Below are 8,539 nucleotides of genomic sequence, written 5' to 3'. Positions count from 1 at the left end.
CAGAACACTAACCACTGCATTTCTTAATCTTTTATATAAAGATATGAACTGATGTCCCTACAGTTGCCAATTGCGAACAGTGCAGGTACACACACCTTAATGCCGTGTAAGATGCTAAATAGTTATTTTAGTACTGTACCCCTGAATGGCATGATTTATCTAAAGGACCTTATATCTCGTCTTCAGACTGATTCAAATAGTGCAAACAGCCAGATAGGTATTCCAAAAGCTGAACTCTGGACTGAGAATCATCTGGGATCAAGGCCTTTAATTTTGCCACACAAGGAACTAAAATTCTTGTTATAGATTAAATGTACTATACAGCAGGCCCATGAGACACTAGCTGGTAAACATGTAACCCTGTACTCTCATTTGTATTGGTGTTGGTCACAGTAGTAGTTGGTGCTTAGACATTGGAGTTCTTTGAAAGTCTGAGTGACTATGCTGTCATTTATCAAATGGTGCAGACACAACCTAACAAAAACAGCTTACCAGCTTGGCAAAACAATTATACCAAGAGGTTACTAAAGGTTGCTAAAATTTGTGGGAAAAAATGCAAGAGTTTTTTATGCACTAAGCCTACGATAATTAATTTCACATCTTCCAAAAAAAAAAAAACACTTGGCTTGTATAACCTGCTAATGCATGATTGAACAGCCTTTATTTTAGACAGTGCCTTTGTAAAGTGAACACCATCCAAATATGGATTACAGCTGTAATGCTTTACAGTGCTTTGCAAACAGCTGAAGCAATGAAAATTGGTGTATGTCATATTATCAGTCAATGGCAAGGTTTAAAACCAGAGCGTTATGATTTACAGTCCAATACCATATCTACTTGGCCAAAGTGACGTTTTACAGTTAAATTATACAACACGTGTGGAAATACATACAGAATACATCTGCATTTTTTTCCCAGCTGTGTGGGGCTAAAATGAAATTAGGAGGGAGTCTTAGCAATGTTTGACATATTTTGATGTTTTTATACTGTATGTATTTAACCCTCTTCCCCAAGTCATTAGTCCTCCGATTAAAGGTATATGTAGGGCCAACTACTGTAAGGCTTCAGTTAACTGTCAGGACTGCCAGTAACCTACCAGTTACCTTAAGAGGCATTTTATGGCAAAAAAATACTCCTTAAAAGAGATCCAAAAATAGTTACTGATGCTTAACAGTTTAGCTACAAACCAATTTCTACAACTGTAAGGAGGCAATGAAGCACAAATGGAGCCATAGCTAAAATGCAGATTTGTCATAGCAGAGTGCTGTTTTGCTAAAAATCCCTAGAGATAATCATGCCCTAAATTCATTCTGAAATGCTTCCAGGCACTTCTTTGCCTCAGGACATGGTTAACCTCTCATCAACGAAGTAAACAGCAATTATGTTTCCAATGTATAAATTTCTACAAATGAATCCTAATCATATAAGCAGATCTACAACAAAATGCCTGGAAAGAAGGAATGCAGTGATTTGAAAGGCAGAACTAAACCTCTTAGAAATCACGGGATAGAATTTGAAATGAGAAAACCCTCAAATGTTGCTAAATAAAAGCAGTCCGCCACTGCAGAATGGGATGAAAAATCCTTCATGGCGCTGGGAGTGACTGAACAATTACATGAAATGTATGGTTACATTTATTACTGGTAAAATAAAGGTTTTATCACTAGTTACTAAACCTGCAAAAGAATGTTCAACTATCCAACTAACTAAGTTCTACGTGTTTATTAATTTAATGTAAAAAATTAAGAAATATTCAGAAAATTGGATACAGTTGCATAGAACTGAGCACGCAATGACCCAAAATAAGGCACAGATGTAATTGAGGATTGCCAGTGAGTGTTGAAGTATTGAATGTTGAAAATGCAGCAATTAAAATGTTTATTTGTATAAATTATATTGTTGTTAGTTACAGTACATGGAACAGTAAGCGACATGGGCAATATCAAGGGTATCTTTTTGTGTGGTTTAAGGGATGTGGTCATACAGTCAGTTAGCGCAGTGGGAAAGATTAAGCTGGCGACCTTTTGGTTTACAGTCTAAATGTCTAAGCTACTAGATCACATTTTCTGTTTATCTGTAATTTTGGGCCACACCTGTGCTTTTGTGTCTGTTATCTATGTCTGTCTTTTAGTAATGTGTATATATATATATATATATAATATATATATTTACAGGTATACACACACATTATATATTTAACAATATTTAAAAATGTAAATGTTTCATTCTTATATAAAATATAGAGATCAAAACAAATATAAATGCTTCAATATATAAAGTACTGTATGTCAAAATGGTATAGAATTCCACAAGAAAGCTGGCATCACACCTACCAGTGTGAGCATTAAAAGACTTTGCCGGTGATTCTGAGACAAAAATGGGTTTTCCTGGTGATCTTTTCAGTTCTGAAGCAGATGGTTTGATTATGAAATTACTTTCTTGATCGGTCTGTCAGGAACTTGGCTGCCTTGAAAGTGCAAGGTGGCTTTGTTGTGGTGTCGGAAGTAGTTTGTTTTTTTTTGTTTTTTTTTTTTGATTGTGTTTACTTCATTTGAAAAGATTCAAGCTTTGCTTCTTCCAACCTTTCTATGTTGCTTATGTGTTTCTGTGGCTCCTTGCTTTGAATGTTCATGTCCACTCTTGAGGTTTTTCCATTCATGTCTGGATCCACAACTCTGTATTTCTGTTCTCAATCAACAGGTAGAGTGTTATTTGTTCATCAGTTCCTTTATCGTTTTTCTCTGTATTTGTTTACACCGCTCTTCTTTTGATTTTTTGATCAGCTAGTCATCATTGTAGTTATCCATGGGCATGGTGGTAGTAGGAAGCTGCTGTCTTAAGGTATGACGGTGATGAACAATCATCTTTTAAAGGACAGAATATTTTGTGATGTTGTTACATCCTCTAGTCTCAAAATTGTACCACTAAACTCTCCTGTTGAAGCGCCACAATAATTGTCAAATAAATATATGCATTAAAGCAAAACAATACATCCCAAACTTAATTCTGTGAATTCACATCTCCTGAACAAATGTCCAAGCTCCAAATGCACACACGTTGATTTGATTTAAAAAAATAAATAAATAAACGCTATCATTCAAACTGATGGGGGAACTTCTAAGGTTTTTGTTTTCCATGTGGAAAGTGCTCCTTTGCAAAATTCCTAAAAGATAAAAATAAAAAGTGAATGCATTTGAGGATTATATATATTATGTGATTCCAAAAAATGCTTGATTAAGAACCAAAACTATTAAGCATCAATGTGATAGGAGGACTACAAGATTTATAAGTTGAATCAAATAATAAATACCTGCAAGTCATATGTGAATGAAACTTAAAGCAGCTTCCTTAAACAAAGGTTATTCATATGAAAAGGGACTATCTATGGTGTTATGACTGGAATATGAATTTTTATACATTTTTTTAGTATTAATTGTCTATGTAGGCGTTTTCTTGTTATGGAGAATCCATTGTATTGTTAGTTTCCACTTTTTTATGTTGTTCATGTGTTGCTATTTTGTTTTCATAGGTGCCACTCTTTTGGGGTATTTTTGCTAACCTATCGTCTATGGGGGGGAGGAGCAAAAGCTTTAGATTCTTCAAAAATTTCAATCTCCGATTTTCGACAGATTTTGACGTTTTAGGGTCCCCTGATACTGAAAACATCAATATCTTGATGATGGCTGTATGCCTGTGTGTGTGTGCGTGTTTTTGTGAGCTAAAATGGCTAGACAGAAAAATACCAAACTCGAAACTTGAGCCAGTTATGAGATGACAATGTGCCAATTAGTTTTTGAGCCAAATAGTGGAAGAGAAAGAGGCACTCTAGAGGAACCCTCAAATACCATAATTCTTCAATAAATTATGAATTCTTCTCGTCAATTGCTATCATAATGACCTATTTTATAATCAGAAAGATCAGCATCAAAGCGGTAAATAATTGCTGAAATGTTATAGAATAGTTTGGGCAACTTGGTGCAAAGCTTACTGACGCTTACATCCAGATTTTTGTTGACTGTTGCTCTCATCATAATCACAACAGTATAAAGGTCAGTGTGATTCACTTCCAGGTTGTCCAAGACTGTCATGAATCTGTACAATTTAACTTTCAGAAATAAAAACTTTAAAGGTCATAAAGTTTTGCTGGACTTCTGATACTGAGTTTTGTTTAGTGTTCAAGATTATATGTTTCATTTAGATTTTGACCCTAGCCTTCCTCTTGAACATGTTTTACACACTGGTCCTTTCTCTAAAAACCTTTAACTTGCTGTGTCAAGGTAAATTACATAGTTGAATAAGAACTCATTTTAGCATTCTTTAATTTGAATGCTAAAAATCAGAGCAAAAAAGTGGGGAACAGGAAAATGCAAATTTACAGTCTGCATGGAAGGAAAGTGTTAAGAAGTGTAAATGAATATAGTGGAAACCAAGGGCGCGTACAGCTGCCCTAACCCGACACAGACAGACAGAGATACAAGTGGGACACACAACACCCTTTATTTCAGAGCTGGGAAGCGCTTTTTCCTTGCTCCCCAGAACATAGCACAATACAGCACCAAAGTATGTATAGTAATCCCTCGCTATATCGCGCTTCGACTTTCGCGGCTTCACTCTATCACGGATCTTATATGTAAGCATATTTAAATATATATCGCCGATTTTTTGTTGGTTCGTGGGTTTCAGTGGACAATGGGTCTTTTAATTTCTGGTACATGCTTCCTCAGTTGGTTTGCCCAGTTGATTTCATACAAGGGACCCTATTGGCAGATGGCTGAGAAGCTACCCAATCAGAGCACATATTACGTATTAAATAAAACTCCTCAAATATATTGTGAGCAGGGGGGCTGTTTGCACCCCTAGAGGATACGGACGCTCCTCAAAAAACGCTGAAAGACTACCTTCACATTGCTCCCTTCCTTGCTGGGCTTACTTGTTACTTTGTTGCGCGATATGCTTCCTGCACGGTGCTTCGCATACTTAAAAGCCCAAACAGCACCTATTGATTTTTGATTGTTTGCTTTTCTCTCTCTCTCTCTTGCTCTGACATTCTCTGCTCCTGACGGAGGGGGTGTGAGCAGGGGGGCTGTTCGCACTCCTAGAGGATACGGACGCTCGTATGAAAATGGAGAAAGACTACCTTCACATTGCTCTCTTCCTTGCTGGGCTTATTTGCAGCTGCTTTGTCAAGCGATATGCTTCCCGCAAGGTGCTTCACATACTTAAAAGCTCAAACAGCACCTATCGGTTTTTGATTGTTTGCTTTTCTTTCTCTCTCTCTCTCTGACATTCTCTGCTCCTGATGCGCACTCCTTTGAAGAGGAAGAGATGTTTGCATTCTTTTAATTGTGAGACGGAACTGTCATCTCTGTCTTGTCATGGAGCACAGTTTAAACTTTTGAAAAAGAGACAAATGTTTGTTTGCAATGTTTGAATAAAGTTCCTGTCTCTCTACAACCTCCTGTGTTTCTGTGCAAATCTGTGACCCAAGCGTGACAATATAAAAATAAACATATAAACATATGGTTTTTACTTCGCGGATTTTCACCTTTCGCAGGGGGTTCTGGAACGCAACCCCCGTGATGGAGGAGGGATCACTGTAAAGGCAATTCTTTCTTTCCTTCCATTTCCCAGTCCTTCTTCCTCCACTTCTCTTCCGGCAGGCTTTGTCTTTCTTCCTCCCGACTCTGGCCTCCTGAGTAGTGGCAGCTGGCTCCTTTTATAGGACACCTTGAAGCACTCCATGTGTCCAACGACCTTCTTTTAGTAGCACTTCCAGGTGTGGCGGAAGTGCTGCCAAACAGGGCTCAGCAAATGTCCAGGTGCTCCCTGGCAGTGGCCACAGCCCCAGCAGGATTGACCTTCCATGATCCAAATCTGTTACCCCGCCGCAACCTTTTTGTACTAATCAACTGGCCCTTGCAGTGTCTTCCACTGCCATTCAATGTTCCATAACAGACATTCTGTGTGCTCCTGGCACTGTTCTTTTCTTGTCAGCCATGTTGTGTGGCCACTCTGCTGCTCACCATGCAAAGGACCTGATGCCTAATAACGTGATGGAGAGAGACTGCCCCTCCAATTCTTTGGTCAATTATGATTTTTCTCTTGAGCATGGAGTGTATGAGTCGCATTTACAATGAAAATGGCCATTTAGCCTGTGCAATGTTTTTCACTGTCAGCAGAGCTTTTCGTTGTTCTTTTCCTGTCAGCCGGTGCGTGCCCATGCTGCTGCTTGTTGTGAGAAAGCAGAAGACCAATTTTCTGGCTGAGGTAGCCTGTACCTCCAATGCTTGGGCTGTGTTATGCATATCACAGCATAAGCACTTGATTAAGACTAAAATCAAGGTTCAAGGCTCAGTGGTCCATGAATTTTTGCATAACACAGGCCTTAGCATTTCATATATAGATAATAAGGAAACAGTCAGTCAGTTTCTGTATCTTGTAGTAAATTTAATTTAATGACTGAATAGAAAGAATTATTAATTTCTAAAATGAAACCTTTATGTGTTCTAGATGTACAACCAAGCAAATGGCTACATTCACATCAAATACTATAAAGTAATAGGTGCCTGCCAAGAGTTTGCAGTATATCCAAAGTGTTTAAGGTGGCATGGACTTGATTGACTGTGCAGCAATAATCAGACAGCAGATTTACATGTTGAATTTTTGAGATTAGCACTGTCAGAGGATATTCCAACATAAAAAGGCTTAAAAAATTTGGCTGCTATTTTTCTAGGAAGGTGTCCCAGAGTGTAAAATCAATATATTTTGAAACTAAGGACTGCTTATATAAAGTTTAAATTTTGCTTAGATTAACCAGGATGAACTATAAGGCAATTTAACTACTGGGAAAATTCACATTAAAAGTATTCTCTCTTACACATTCTTCCTGTGTTGTGCCAGTAATTTAAAGCTTTAATGCATCTGTTTCAGTCAGTTTATAACTCAACAGTTGAGGTAATGTAAAACAGTGCAGATGCTACAGTGGCAAAAACTTGTTCACTTTGTAACTTGGGAACAGAAAAGGGTTCAGTAGTGTCTGGTGAAGGTTTGCCTAACTCTGATCTGAAATTCCTTGGGGCTATATGTGCTTTTGAACTTCCATCCATCCATTTTCCAACCCGCTGAATCCAAACACAGGGTCACGGGGGTCTGCTGGAGCCAATCCCAGCCAACACAGGGCACAAGGCAGGAACCAATCCCAGGCAGGGTGCAAACCCACACAAACACACCCACACACCAAGCACACACTAGGGCCAATTTAGAATCGCCAATCCACCTAACCTGCATGTCTTTGGACTGTGGGAGGAAACCGGAGCGCCCGGAGGAAACCCATGCAGACACGGGGAGAACATGCAAACTCCACGCAGGGAGGACCCGGGAAGCGAACCCAGGTCTCTTAACTGCGAGGCAGCAGCGCTACCACTGTGCCGCCTGCTTTTGAACTTGTCAGAGTGATATAAACCTAGAATGCAGTCATGGGAATGGTAACCTGTGTGGTTTGCTGCTTGTATAGGTCAAAGGACGATTGTAGTCCGTTGTGTTACAGGGATTCTCATACACCACAGGTAAAGCTGGGTCTGGAACAGAAACATTATGGGTGTCCCATGGACATGTATCTGAGGAGTGTGTAATGGAACTGTTACAGGTGGAAACTTAGAATTAAACTTCAGGATATTGGAAAACGGGTAGCGCTGCTGCCTCGCAGTTGGGAGACCTGGGGACCTGGGTTCGCTTCCCGGGTCCTCCCTGTGTGGAGTTTGCATGTTCTCCCTGTGTCTGCATGGGTTTCCTCCGGGCGCTCCGGTTTCCTCCCACAGTCCAAAGACATGCAGGTTAAGTGGATTGGTGATTCTAAATTCGCCCTAGTGTGTGCTTGGTGTGTGGGTGTGTGTGTCCTGTGGTGGGTTGGCACCCTGCCCGGGATTGGTTCCTGCCTTGTGCCCTGTGTTGGCTGGGATTGGCTCCAGAAGACCCCTGTGACCCTGTGTTCGGATTCAGCGGGTTGGATAATGGATGGATGGATGGATGGCTTATCCATTACATAGAACAAATGTGGGGTCTTTTTTCATAAGATACTCACTATACTAACTATTTAGTTATATACTACTATATAACTAAAATATAACAAACGTTTCTTGCACAGAGAGACTCACAGTATTCAGCTTGGGGAAAGATTATATGTTAAATACTGTGTGTTGTGTATATATACAGTCAAAGTAAAAAGTATATGAACCCTTTGGAATTATCTGGTTTACTGCATGAATTGGTCATAAAAGTGATCTGATCTTCATCTAAGTCACAGGTACTGATATACACAATGAGCTTAAGTCAATGACACACAAAAAATTCTACTCTTTCATGTCTTTATTTCACAAACGCATTCAACGTTCACAGTGGTATTGGAAAACGTAAGTGAACCTTGGGATTTAATAACTGGTTGACCCTCCTTTGGCAGCAATGACCTCTACCAGGCGCTTCCTGTAACTGCAGATCAGACCTGCACATCGTGTGGGGGGAATTTTAGCCCATTCTTCCCTGC

The 8,539-nt window shown here is 39.4% G+C and overlaps 1 protein-coding gene across 1 annotated transcript in view; it reads right to left on the bottom strand.

Moving 5' to 3' along the window:
• Nucleotides 1-2,771: 2,771 nt before the first annotated feature.
• The window catches only part of hsf4 (heat shock transcription factor 4), a 52,794-nt gene continuing 47,026 nt past the window's right edge, over nucleotides 2,772-8,539 (bottom strand). Inside the window, exon 13 of the mRNA XM_028808883.2 lies at nucleotides 2,772-3,163. The gene's annotated coding sequence lies outside the window, so the exon portion shown is untranslated. The remainder of the gene's footprint in view (nucleotides 3,164-8,539) is intronic.

The sequence above is a fragment of the Erpetoichthys calabaricus genome, chromosome 9 (assembly GCF_900747795.2).
Source record: "Erpetoichthys calabaricus chromosome 9, fErpCal1.3, whole genome shotgun sequence".
Taxonomy (NCBI): domain Eukaryota; kingdom Metazoa; phylum Chordata; class Cladistia; order Polypteriformes; family Polypteridae; genus Erpetoichthys; species Erpetoichthys calabaricus.
This window is presented reverse-complemented; position numbering and strand designations above follow the sequence as displayed.